The following is a 14,464-nucleotide window of genomic DNA, read 5'->3' as shown; positions in this document are numbered from 1 at the left end:
TTATTTCCAGTGTTAAAATCATAATTTATAAATGGTCTTGCTAGAGGGACTCAAAATGAAATCATATCGCTATGGAGTTTTCATTCAGTACCCATGCGAATTGAAAGTAGAAATTAAACAGCAGACTAATTGTTCCAAACTCGAGCTATATTTGGGGAGAGACGTGTCATGTAACAACAGAGTGAAGAGCTGGTAAAGGAGTTTAAGTGGATGAATTAAGAACATCATAGGAGAAGTAGAATATTGCAAACTTCTTGACTTCAATATGCTAAATAACCTAAGTTAGAGTGAGGAATTCAGCATCAGACATCAACTGAGCTAGATAAGAGAACTTTGGTTTTCTACACATTGTTTTTTACCTTCCACTTTCTAAATTCAGTCACATTGTTTAAAATAATAGATGGACTTGAAAGGGTAGACAGGTAGAAGCTACTTCCTTGTGTGGGGCAATATAGGACAAGAGGAATAATCTTACAAATAATGCTATATTTGATATCAGGAAACTTTTCCTTTTACTCACACAAAGTATTCTTCCCACAAGGTTTCATACACTGTTCTAAGTTTGAGCAAGATTAGTTGCTCCGATATTTTTTGTTACTTAAGGGGAACGAGCAACATGTATGAAAAGTAGATGAAGGTCTGGATCAGTCATGATTTAATAGAATGATAGCGCTAACTGTCAGCACAATGCAGTGCTAGAGTTCAATCAGAATACTGACACATACACAAATCTAAGCACCAATTACAACCACTCAATTTACTGAGATCTGAGTTCCGGGAAATTTGGGAGCCCTTTGCTCTACACTGGAAAACTCGAGTCCAATGTGCCTCTTCACCAATAACAGATCAATCAGTATGTCAAATTAATTACGCATTCCTTCCACCTTTGACTTAGACCCAACAACTGCTCAGGATCATTCTCCCAACTCTAATGCAAGGCAAAGAATAACCTCTACTCCAGTTAAGTTACAGGGCACAACCTGCCAAAAGGTCAGAGCTTCTGAGTTCATCATCACTTGAGAATTTCCACAGACAAGGAACTTTTGTTTTGAAATTGTCAGATGAACTTCAAGATCACCAAAGGGAATAATCTGTATGACAGTGGCAAGAAAATCTCTTTAGGTAGTTGATGAAAAGTTGCAAAAGGAGAGTTAGAATGAGAAATTATCCAATCAAGGTTTCCACAAACACTAGAAAACCATGGCAACATGAACATGTCATTTCTTTGACAAGGAGGGGAAGAAAAGGTATCTGTTTTGGTTAATAGCTATCGCAAATGAACAAACATCAAGCCTATGCCAAATATCAAGTGCCAAAACTACTGAGGTTTTGTGAAGTTGGCTTGTAATGTATAGGTTCCCAGAGGTGTTATTGATAAACTGTGGATGATCCTCCAAAGGGTTTGAAATATGGAGTCGGAATAAAGGAATTGCCCAAGTTGAGAATGGGTTCCATTCTGGAATTCATTCACAAGTTAATTTGTTCTCAAATTGGAGCACAGTAGAAAGCAGTCATCCGTATGTACAGAAAACATTCATTCAACAGTCTTTAAAATTTAAAAGATATATGGAACCACATTCGTAAATACGAGCGTTTGTAAATCAGACATTCATAAATCAAGGATCCCCACTGAGTCAAAGCTCAATTACCACCATCACAACAAATGACCATGCAGAGGTCTTAGCAGAAGTATTTGTTTGGTGCCATGTTAGGCTGAAACTTGAGGTTTCTTTTAGACACAGGAGAGATAATGTTGCTGTCTTATAGAATAACCCACGATATGCAACAGATTAAACACACTCCTAAGACCAGATCTAATTTTCTTAAAGAATTATACCAACAGAAGGGTAAGAGGAAAGCAAGACAAAGTAATGAGTTACGTTTTGAGATGCTAAATTCAGAGTTGAATGCTGGTGAAAATTGAGAATGTATGATTGGAGTTAATGTAAAGAGATTAGCTGAATTCACATACCTAATGAAAAAGGATACCTGAAAGGGGAGAGCATGAGCAACCTCCTGTAGTCCAAATATCTCCTACATCCCAAACTGAAAATCAGGAAGAAAATGAAAGCCAACAAGAAACTGAAAGTTCACTAGTATTAGAGAATCCAACTGCAGATCAAAGGGAGTCAGGGTCTTGACAACAAATCAAAGCTTTTGTCACAACCTGAAGTGAAGTTGCCAGTCTATCTTCAGGTTTGATATATATATTGAAACTCACGCCCAAGATTTTAAAACAAATTATCCTAGAAGTGTGGAAGCTGCTGGCTGAGCCAGCAAATATTGCCCCCATCATGAGATGCCCTTGAAGGTGCTGGTGAACTGCCTTTTTGAACCACTGCAGTCCATTTAGTGTACATAGAACCACAATGCCACTAGGAAGGCAACACTGCAGGAATGGCAATATATTCCAGGTCAGGCTGGTGAACGGCTGAGGGGAATTTGCAGGTCGTAGTATGCCCGTGGACATGCTGTCCTTATCCTTCTCCTTCTAAATACTAGCGGCCGTGGGTTCAGAAGGTGCTGTCTCAGGATCCTTGGTGAATTACTGAGTTCATCCTGTTGATGAGTTTCAATGATGGAAGAAGTGAATGTGGTCTGGATTAGAGTGGTGCTGGAAAAGCACAGCAGGTCAGGCAGCATCAGAGAAGGAAAATCGACAATTTGGGCAAAAGCCCTTCATCAAGAATAGAGGCAGGGTGCCTGCAGAGTGGAGGGATAAATGAGAGGGGGGTGGGAGTGGGGAGAAAGTAGCATAGAGTACAATAGGTGAATGGGGGTGGGGATGAAGATGATAGGTTAGAGAGGAGGGTTGAGTGGATAGGTGGAAAGGAAGATAGGCAGGTAGGACAGGTCATGGGGACTGTGCTTAGCTGGAAGGTTGGAGTTGGGGTGAGGTGGGGGGAAGGGTAAATGAGGAAACTGGTGAAATCCACATTGATGCTCTGGGGTTGAAGTGTTCCGAGGGGTGGATGGGCAGGGGGGGGGGGGGGGGGGGGGGGGGGGGGGGGGGGGGGGGGGAAGATGAGGCGTTCTTCCTCCAGGTGTCAGGTGGTGAGTGAGTGGCGGTGGAGTAGGCCGAGGACCTCCATGTCCTCGGCAGAGTGGGAGGGGGAGTTGAAATGTTGGGCCACAGGCCAGTGGGTTTGATTGGTGCAGGTTTCCCGGAGATGCTCCCTAAAGCGCTCTGCTAGGAGGCGTCCAGTCTCCCCAATGTAGAGGAGACTGCATCGGGAGCAACGGATACAATAAATGATTGGTGGATGTGCAGGTGAAGCTTTAATGGATGTGGAAGGCTCCTTTGGGGCCTTGGATGGAGGTGAGGGAGGTGGTGTGGGTGCAGGTTTTGCAATTCCTGTAGTTATTTGACACTTTAGATTAGATTACCTATAGTGTGGAAACAGGCCTTTCTGCCCAACTAGTCCACACCGATCCTCTGAAGAGTAACCCATCCAGACCCATTCTAACTAATGCATCCAACTCTACAGGCAATTTTAGCATGACCAATTCACCTAACCTGCACATCTTTGCACTGTGGGAGGAAACTGAAACACCCGGAGGAAACCCACGCAGACACATGGAGAATGTGCAAACTCCAAACAGACAGTTGCCAGAGGTTGGAATCGAACCCAGATACATGGCGCTGTGAGGCAGCAGTGTTAACCACCGAGCCACCATGCTGCCCTTAACCTGGATACTGTCCAGGTCTTGCTGTATTTGGATCGGAAATGTTTCAGTATGATGAGTTTTGAAAGGTGCTGAACATTGTTCGCGGATAATTGCACATCCTGGCTTCTAACCCTGTAATGGAGGGAAGCTCAAAATGCTTGAGCCTAGAATACTATCCAGAGGAACTTCTACAGAGATGCCCTGGGGTACAACCACTAACCTCTGACAATGACAATCATCTTTGTGCTCGACATGATTTCAACCAGTGGAAAGTTTTACATGATTTCCATTGATAATAGTTTTGCTCGGACTAAATGATGTCACATTCAGTTAAATGCTGCATTGACATCAAGGGCAGTCACTCACACCTCTGATGTTTTCTCAATCTGTTTCAGGATGTCATTACACATACTAGACCTCCTTGTTCCGAGATAGGGGTACTACCACTGTACCATAAAAGACTTTTACCTCACCTCTAGAGAGTTTAGCGCATTTATTCATGTTTGAACCAAGACTGTATTGAGATGCAGAGTTGCCCTGACAGAGTATAACTGAGTGTTAGTGATCAGCTCATTGCGAAGCAAGTGTTGTTTGACAGAACTTTTGATGACCTCTTCCACCACTGATAACTGATGCGATGGTAATTGGCTGGTTGGAATTGTCTTATTGTATGTGGGCAATTTTTCGCATTATTGGGTAGATGGTAGGTATCACATAGCATGAGTAAAACTGGCTGAAAGACTACATCTATGATGCTAGGGACCTCCACAGGAGGCTCTAAGATAAATCATCCATTCACCATTCTTGGTGCCTTATCTTTTGGACCAAGGTGCTAGGATTCCCCATCATTGAGGATTGAGATATTTGTGAAGTCTTCTCCAGTTAGTTGCATAATTTTCTACCAACAATTGGATGTGGCAGGACTGCACAGCTTAGATCTGACTATTGGTTGAAGAATCATTTTGCTCTGTTTATCATTTCTTGCTTAGGCTTTTCAGTATTTAAGTAACCATGTTCTGGCTTTACCAAGTTGACACTTCATTTTTAGGTATACATGGTGCTGCTCCTGCACTCCCCATTGTACTCATTCCCTCCTGAACTCTCCACTGAATCAGTGTTGCTACCTGGTTTGATGGTAATGGTCAAGTGGAAAATATGATAGACCTTGAGGTTGCAAGTCGTTTGCTACTCTGCTGCTGATGGATCACATTGCCTCATGGATGACCAAGCTTGAATTGCTACATCTGTTTGCAGTCTGTCCCATTTAACTAAATTGAAATGCCACTCTCCATGACAAAGGGTATCGTAAATGTGAAGATAGGACTTTGTCTCCACTTTTACTGATATTTTCATGGATAGATGCACGTGACAGGCTAATTGTTGAGGAGCTGGTCAAATACATTCCTCTCTTGTTGGTCCCCTCACCCCTACAGCAATAGCAGTCTAGCAGATTTCATCAGGACTTGACCAGTAGTGGTGGTTCTGAGCCACTCTTGGTGATGGACATTGAAGTTCCCCCAAACAGAATTCATTCTATGCCCTTGCCACCCTCAGTGCTTCCTCACCCATGAGTGACTTGATGCCATGAGATCTTATGGGTCTAGTCAATGGTGAGGATTCCCAGGGTAACACCCTCCCAACTGTATCCTGCCCTGCCAGTGGGAAAGGACATAAGCAGGGATGGTGGTGTTGTTGTTGCTGTGTGGAACCTTGTGTGCAAAATATGATTTGACAGTACAACTGTACAAGCCTGTTGCTTGACTAATCTGAGACAACTCTATTGAAACTCCCCTCCCAATTTTGATACTAGATGCCAGATATTAGTAGGTTTGTGCAGGATGGCCAGCGTGGAGTTCGCCTTTTAACTTGTAATGCCTAGATCAGTGCAAGGTGTTCCATCCCAGCTCACTCTTGATAATTTTTAAATAGCTTGTTACAATTGAGGGGCTTGCTCGGTCATTTGAGGACAGCTCAGAGTCTATCACTTTGGTGCAAGTCTGGAATCACATGTCCAAATAGGACAGCAGAGTTCCATTTCTGAAGGACACTAGTGAACCAGGCAGGTTTTTGTGAAAATGATGTTATGGTCATTGTTAGACTTTAAAACCCAGATTTTTTGTTTGAAAACAAAGATAGAAAGTGAAGGAAGCCAGGAGAGTATGATACTTTCGTTAAAACTATTCTATTCAAAAGTTCTCAGACAAAACATTTATACATGTAAATTACTGAAGTAGCATCAGTCAAAATACTTTTGACTGATGCTACTTCAATAATTTACATGCAAAATATCCTAGAATACAGTCTGTCTAAACAATTAATACCCGAGACTCAAGTTGGTCTGAATGTTGGTTAGAGTAAAAACAAATGTACAAACCTAACTGTTGAATCTCAGGTATCATTTGTTTAGTCAGATTGTATTCTAGGATATTTTGCATGCACTTTACACATTAATGCACAAATTGCTTTACTGGAGAGGTCATATGTTTGCAGGATCGGAGCATTTTGCTGCATGGGGGGTCTCTATTTTTGGTGATAAGGTTATTTCATTAATAGCTACCTGCAATTGATCATGGTTTATGCTATACAGATCTTTCTTTTAAATCTCTCCTTTTAATGTTTTTCTCTTTAAAATTGTATATTTTTAATGTCCTCACTTCAAGTGCCATTCCTGTTGTAACATCCCTTACCTCCTTAGCATGTCTCACATCATTGCAGAATCAACAAGGCACAAGGCATGCACACTGCATGAAAGAGAGTACATGAACAGGTGCATTTGTATACAGTTCCAGATACTATCTCGAAGTGTGCAGCTATTGTGCAACATCACTTCTGGTCACGAGCACATTCAAAGCACAGGAAGCCCCGAATTAGCCAAATAAAAACCACACGCAGATTTCTGTAGCTGCTAGATGCACGTTACAGGAACACAACCATGTACACGTTCAGAAAAGATCGCTCCAGTCACTTTGGTCACCCCACGTGTCTATGAAATATCACAATACTGTTTATAACCCTGTAACAAATGTCTTTTTTTTGTCAGCTACATATTCAACTCTAAGTTTGTTTCTGCAGCCAGGCCCCTCTGTCTGTATGCAAGCAAGTCAAACTATCTTTTACTTGTTTAATTTAAAGGCTAATCTCATCTCACGGCAGAGTAAATTAATCTAATGAATAAGGTACAACACTGAGCAGCCATTTAATGCACACTCAGTAACCACATCAAATCTGATCCATCTTATTTGAATCTTCCATGCTTCCCTTGAAGGCCCTGAGAGGAATTCAGTTCCATGGGTCCCAAGTGATCGTGTTAATACTGTGTATTCAACTGTGGGAACATCACTATTGCAATCCAAAGTTCTCTCACGTGCACAAATGGGCACTTCTCGCAGAAATCAGGAGCTGGAAAACTGGATAATGTTCCTTCCACTCTCCAAGATCAGATAATGTAAAACATTGAGAACAGACCCCCAAAATGTTCTGGTCTATAAGGCTAAACTATTCATGCTCCTATGCAATCTAGAGGATGAGTGGTCACAATATCAAGGACTAAAGAGGTGTCTAGATAGCTTAGTGTGTGAATCTTATTGCCAGCACTACAGCGTTGCCACAAGCTAATCTCCTCAGCATTATTTGTAATTTCTGTCAAGCCAAAGTTAACACACCACAGGGCACAGTATATACATAATCGTTGCCAGTGCCCACCGGGATTTAACAAAAGCAAGGCTCGCGGGAAATTCTTCATTCATTAGATAGTTCAACAAGCAACTGTCTACTCTCCAAGGGCCTGATCAAAACAAAAGGCTACATTCTGAAGGGGCATAGACAGCCATTACAGTGCTGCTTGTAAACTGCAGCTTCAAATCACCAACTCCCTTTCATTTTATACACTTGCTACATTTCACTAAGCTAGCTTGAAGTTATAGTGCCGACTGAAATTAAGCATACTGGAGCTAAAGTGCTTTTTGTCACTTGGCACAGATCCGCCTACTGGGTCACTTCCAACACCACGTGGTAAGGCTCTCCACTTTTCATCTCTTGTCTACTGACAAAAAGGCACAGGAAAACAGTTGACTTTTGAGTTTTCCTTCTGTGAAGTGACAAGACAGCTTACCAGATTTTAGGGCTCAGTGCTAAACAATTTCAGAAGCTCATTTCAGTCACTATCACATACCCTCAAGGGGTCACAGATGGCTGATGCCTCATCTTGACTGCCAGACAACTTAACAGCTGGGTGTATCATGTCACTTAAGTTTTCTCAGTCAAATTTCATTTAAAAAAAAAATCAACAGATGACATATTAGTAAAAAGGTGAGCACCTTTACAATTGCCACAACCATAAAGTTAGTTTAATTGGGTTCAACTTCACAACAAAACATCGCATACAGCAAGTTACTTTAACCACAGTATCTCCTGCACCAGTTGGCCAAACTGCACATTTGACTTTTGCTGATCTTCCAACTCAAAACACACCATGTTCAGTTAGTCACATATTCCTCTTGCACTAAGAATTTCCACAAGTTACAACCCAGACTGTCACCTCCTCCCTTCCCCTTTACCAGACATGCAGGCTTCTCTCTATCCTCACCATCACACTGACACCAGGCACATCTCTTCCCCATTCCAATCCCAATCAATCCCATCCCACACACACAACTGTGGCAGCACATCCATACGATGCAGGAGCAAAAATAGAGCATCAAGTCTGCTCCAACATTCATGGTTGATCAGATCATCCTCAACTCTGCAAAGAACAACTAAGTTTACATAGTGACAAATTTAGGGAATGGGCCAAAATTTGGCAGATGGAGTTCAATGTGGATAAGCATGATGCTCTATTTTGGTCAGAACATTTAAAAACAAAACTTATTTTCTAAATGGAGATAAACTTGAGAATGTTTCAGTGCTGAGGGGTCTGGAAGTCTTTATGCAGAATTGAAGGAAGTTTGTCTGCGGTTACAGTAGGTAATAAGGAAGGCAAATGGAATTTTAGCATTTTATTACTTTTGTAATGGAGTACAAAAGTAAGTAAATTTTGTTTATAACTGTATATGGCATTTGAGAGACCACATTTACATATAGCTATGGTACCTGTACTTGAGGAAGGATGTTGGAGTTTTTCTCTAGATCAGTTACAAGGCTGGTCTTGAGGAGAAATTGAACAGTTTAGAGTTTAAAAAGGATGTGAAGAGATCTAATAGTTTGCCCTTGTGGGGCAAACTAGAATGCAAAGTCTTAGGCTAACGAGTGGCAGATTTTAAACTTCTCTAGAAGAGTCATGAATCCGTGGAATTTACTGTCCCAGAATGCAGTGGGTATCTGGATACGGAATAAATTCAAGGAGATAGACATCTCTATGACACAGCTTTAATTAGTAATGGGTTAGAATTATGGGGAATGTGAAGGAAAGTGGAGTTCAGGCCAAGATGAAATCACCCATGATCAGACTACATGGTGAAGCAGGGGTTATACAGTCAGTGATGCACAGCATGGAAAAAGACCCTTCGGTCCATGCCGACCAGATAGCCCAACCCAATCTAGTCCCACATGCCAGCACTCGGCCCATAACCCTCCAAACCCTTCCTATTCATATACCCATCCAAATACCTCTTAAATGCTGCAATTGTACCAGCCTCCACCACATCCTCTGGCAACTCATTCCATACACGTACCACCCTCTGTGTGAAAAAGTTGCCCCTTAGGTCTCTTTTATATCTTTCCCCTCTCACCCTAAACCTATGCCCTCTGGTTCTGCACTCCCAGACTCCAGGGAAAAGACTTCACCTATTTGTCTTATCCATGTCCCTCACAATTTTGTAAACCTCTATAAGGTCACCCCTCAGACTCCGACGCTCCAGGGAAAACAGCCCCAGCCTGTTTAGCTTCTCCCTGTAGCTCAGATCCTCCAACCCTGGCAACATCCTTGTAAATCTTTTCTGAACCCTTTCAACTTTCACAACATCTTTCCGATAGGAAGGAGACCAGAATTGCACGCAATATTCCAACAGTAGCCTAACCAACGTCCTGTACAGTAACAGCATGACCTCCCAACTCCTGTACTCAATAGTCTGACCAATAAAGGAAAGCATACCAAATGCCTTCTTCACTATCCTATCTACCTGTGACTCCAATTTCAAGGAGCTATGAACCTGCACTCCAAGGTCTCTTTGTTCAGCAACAATCCCTAGGACCCTACCATTAAGTATATAAGTCCTGCTAAGATTTGCCTTCCCAAAATGCAGCACCTTGCATTTATCTGAATTAAACTCCATCTGCCACTTCTCAGCCCATTGGCCCAGATCCTGTTGTAATCTGAGGTAACCCTCTACGGTGTCCACTACACCTCCAATTTTGGTATCATCTGCAGACTAACTAATTGTACCACTTATGCTCACATCCAAATCACTGTTTAAGAAGGACGGTGAGGACAAGCCAGGGAACTACAAACCGGTGAGCCTGACCTCGGTGGAGAATAAGTTGTTGGAGGGAATCCTGAGGGACAGGATGTACATGTATTTGGAAAGGCAAGGGTGAGAGGGGAAAGATATAAAAGAGACCTAAGGGGCAACTTTTTCATGGAGAGGATGATACGTGTATGGAATGAGCTGCCAGAGGAAGTGGTGGAGGCTAGTACAATTACAACATTTAAAAGGCATCTGAATGGGTATATGAATAGGAAGGGTTTGGAGGGATATGGGCCGGGTGCTGGCAGGTGGGACTAGATTGTGTTGTGATATCTGGTCAGCATGGACGGGTGGGACTGAAGGGTCACTTTCCATGCTGTACATCTCTACGACTACTTATGCAAATAACAGTTCTTATGCTCCTACTTATTCACAGCATCCATATTGATTAGAATTGTCTACCTCAGCCTTGAATATAGTCAATACCCCAGCCTCAATAGATTCTACAGTGAAGAATCCTATAGGGTTATTATCCTCTGAGAAAAAAAAGGCCTCATCTGCCTCAAATTGACAACCCCTGCCTCCTGCTTTGTGCCTTTGTCCATGGCACTCGCATAACTGACAAGATAGAGTCCAATAGAACCCCTGACAGAACGTTGTAGGTTTCAATGAGGTCTCCTCTCATACTGCTAAACTCAAGTACAGGGCCAAATACTTCCAACATATCCTCACAAATTCCTTCCAATTTTTATATTTCTTTGAAACAAAATCTAACGTGCCCTTTCCTGGTACCCACTCAACTTGGATGTTAGCATTTTGTGATTCATGGACCCTTTAAGGATCCCAAATTCCACTGCATAGCAGCTTTCCACACTCAAATAACATTCAGCTTCTCTATGCATTTGACCAAAGTGCACAACTTCACATTTTCCCACATTTTATTACATCTGCCAACTCTTTTGCCCACTCATTTAATAGGTCTGCATCCTTTTGTAGACTTGCCTTTGTACGTATTTTGTGTCATCCACAAATTTGGCAACAGTATCACAACAAAAAAAGCTAGCATCCACACACTGTAGCTACTTCTTCTAAAACTTTTAGGATGTAACCCATCAGCTAAAGGTACCTCATTAAAAATATTCCAAAAAAAAAGTGGGGATTAAGTAAACTTTACATCTATCAGTAGACAAGATGGCAAAGTTTAGATGAGGTTAGACATTGACAAATTGCACTGAGGACAACTGAGCCTTCTTTAGGCCACCTCCCACCCGCCACCTCTGAGACGCAGGTTTGCAGGGGTGAGTCTAGAGACAGGGTGGTAGTCTCCAGACGCCCACCCGCCCCTGCCCTGTCCCTCCGGACACCTCTTGACACCCGCCCGCTCCAGGACCCCTCTTGACCACCGTGCTCTCTCCTCTCCCTCCCTCTCTCTCTCCCCCCCCCCCCCTCCCCGCCCACTCCCACCTCAGGACCTTCACCTGCTAGGAGCGCCCACCCCCGCCTCGTCCTGAACCCCCCCCCCCCATCTCCCAGAAATCACCCCCTTCGACCGCCTCCCCAGACACCCCACCTCCCCCTACAGCCTTCCCCCCCAACCCCAGGCATCCCATCTCCCTGCACAACACCTCGCCCCCAGACATCCACCAATCCCCACGCAGCCTCCCCCCAAGGCATACCCCACCCCTCCCAGGCAGTTCCCCCTCCACCTCCCCCAAGTAGTCCCCCTCCCACCCCTCCTCCAGGCATCCCCCACTCCCAGCGCCACCTCCCACCCCTCCTCCAGGCATCCCCCACTCCCAGCGCCGCCTCCCACCCCTCCTCCAGGCATCCCCCACTCCCAGCGCCGCCTCCCCCCTCCTCCAGGCATCCCCCACTCCCAGCGCCGCCTCCCCCCTCCTCCAGGCATCCCCCACTCCCAGCGCCGCCTCCCCCCTCCTCCAGGCATCCCCCACTCCCAGCGCCGCCTCCCCCCTCCTCCAGGCATCCCCCACTCCCAGCGCCGCCTACCCCCTCCTCCAGGCTTTCCCCACTCCCAGCGCCGCCTCCCCCCTCCTCCAGGCTTTCCCCACTCCCCCTGCCGCCTCCCCCCGGTGCCCCTCCAGGCATCCCCACTCCCCCGCCCCCCCCCTCCCCGGTGCCCGTCCAGGCATCCCCACTCCCCCGCCCCCCTCTCCAGGCATCCCCCCTACCCCCCGCAGCCTCACACCCCTCCAGGGATCCCCCCGCAGCCTCCCTCCCCCCCTCCCCCCTCCAGGCATCCCCCCTCCCCCTGCAGCCTCCCTCCCCCCTCCAGGCATCCTCCCTCCCCCCGCAGCCTCACCCCCCCCTCCAGGCATCCTCCCTCCCCCCTCCAGGCATCCCCCCCCTTCCCCCGCAGCCTCACCCCCCCGTCCAGGCATCCACCCCCTTCCCCCGCAGCCTCACCCCCCCGTCCAGGCATCCACCCCCTTCCCCCGCAGCCTCACCCCCCCGTCCAGGCATCCCCCCCCTTCCCCCGCAGCCTCACCCCCCCGTCCAGGCATCCCCCCCCCCTTCCCCCGCAGCCTCACCCCCCCGTCCAGGCATCCCCCCCCTTCCCCCGCAGCCTCACCCCCCCCTCCAGGCATTCCCCCCCCTCCTCCCGCAGCCTCACCCCCCCCCACGCATTCTCCCCCCTTCCCCCGCAGCCTCACCCCCCTCCAGCATCCCCCACTTCCCCTCCCCCACACCCCCCCGAGGCATCCCCCCCAGCCTCATCCCCCTCCTCCACAGCCTCCCCCCAAACCCTCTCCCTCCTCCCACTCCCCCCCGCTCTCTGTGCCACCCCCTTCCTCATCACTTTGCCCCTCCAACGCTCCCCTCGCCCTTTAGCTTCCCCTCCGTCACGGTCCGCTCCGGTGGCCCCACGTGTGGACCTGGACCGGGACCGGGACCGGGACCGGGACCAGGACCAGAGCGTGAGGCACAGCCAGCCGCGACTCCCCCTCTCCCCGGTTACACTGAGGCCTCGCTCCGCCTCCCCGCACCCGGGGGGTGGTTACCGTCCGCCTCCCCTGCTGCTGCTGCTGCTGCTCCTGCAGCCGCTCCACAAAGGCCGGCCTCCCGGACGGTTCTCACTGACCTGGCTCTCGGGCGGTGGTAAGCTCGGTCTGTCTCAGCCTCAGGCCCCAGGCTCCGCTCGGTTCCGCGCTCCCAGTAATGGCGGCGAGCAACGTCAGCGCGTCGCTGCGTGCGTCCGCTTGGTATTCTGGGGCTTGTAGTCCTGGCGTTTTGGGCATTGTTGCGCATGCGCTCGCGTCCGCTCAGCATTCTGGGGATTGTAGTCCTGGAGCTTTGCGCGTGTGCGGTACCGTCCCCTTCCCTTCCAAGTGAAGATCAGCTGTTTCTGGACAGCTCTTGCGATGCAGTGATACTGCCCTGATTTGTGGATTTGCTGTTGACTTATCTCTTTGTCCAGGTTTGTTTTTGAGCAGAAAGAAAAAAAAAGCTACAAATTTGGCCATATTTCATTGCTCGTGCAATGTAGATTTTTAATCAACTGTTTGGGAAATTTCAGAGTAGATAGGCAGGAGGATGCATGAACATAGGCATCAGGAGATGGAGAAATCAACGTCTCGCGTGTAACCCTTCTTCAGGCTGGAGAGCTGCAGATAAGGTGGGAGGGAGGAGGAACAGGAGGAGTGGGCAATCTGCATCCATTGTAGCGTACTCAATCACTTCCACCAGGTCCAATTAGACCTCTACGACCAAGAACATCTTCCTCCTCACCCCTTTCTGCCTTCTGCAAGGACCATTCCTTGGTTCGCACCACTCTCCTCACCAACCACCCCCCACCCCCACCCGTGAAACCCCAGGTACCTTCCCCTGCAACCGTAAAAGATGCAAAACCTGCTGGCACACCAGCCCCCTCACCTCTATCCAGAGCACCAGACGGTCCTTCCAGGTGCGTCAGAGGTGCCTGCTCTTCTCCAACCTAGTACTGTATCAGGCACTCCCATTGTGGTCTTCTCTATATCGGTGAGACCAAACGTGAATTCAGGGCAGGTTTTGCTGCGACTCTCAGCCGGGCTCACAGGGGCTGTCGCTGTCACTGTCACTGCCCATTCTAATTCCCCTTACCACTGCCTTCCCGACATGACCATTCTCTGCCTTCTCCTTTGCCACAGCAAATCAGACCACAAATTGGAGAACAACACCTCACCTTCCACCTGGGCAGCCTAAAGTCCCGAGGACTCAACATTGAGTTTTCCAATTTCAAATAACCCCCCTTGTCATCTCCTGACTCTCTTTCCAGCCCCATTGCCCTGACCCTTCCAGCTACCAACTGGATTCATTCCTCCCAATGACCAACCAGGTCGTACCCTGTGTTCACTTATCCCGACCTCACTACACTACCCCTCTCCCCGTCACTCCTT

General features: G+C 47.0%; 1 protein-coding gene across 1 annotated transcript in view; it reads right to left on the bottom strand.

Moving 5' to 3' along the window:
- LOC132822405 (DDB1- and CUL4-associated factor 1-like) overlaps positions 1–13,239 on the bottom strand; it is an 81,262-nt gene extending 68,023 nt beyond the window's left edge. The window contains exon 1 of the mRNA XM_060835761.1: positions 13,171–13,239. The gene's annotated coding sequence lies outside the window, so the exon portion shown is untranslated. The remainder of the gene's footprint in view (positions 1–13,170) is intronic.
- Between the last annotated feature and the right edge of the window lie 1,225 nt (positions 13,240–14,464).

Source organism: Hemiscyllium ocellatum, chromosome 14 (assembly GCF_020745735.1).
Source record: "Hemiscyllium ocellatum isolate sHemOce1 chromosome 14, sHemOce1.pat.X.cur, whole genome shotgun sequence".
Classification (NCBI taxonomy): domain Eukaryota; kingdom Metazoa; phylum Chordata; class Chondrichthyes; order Orectolobiformes; family Hemiscylliidae; genus Hemiscyllium; species Hemiscyllium ocellatum.
Note: the sequence above shows the minus strand (reverse complement) of the source record. Positions and strands in the feature narration are given on the sequence as shown.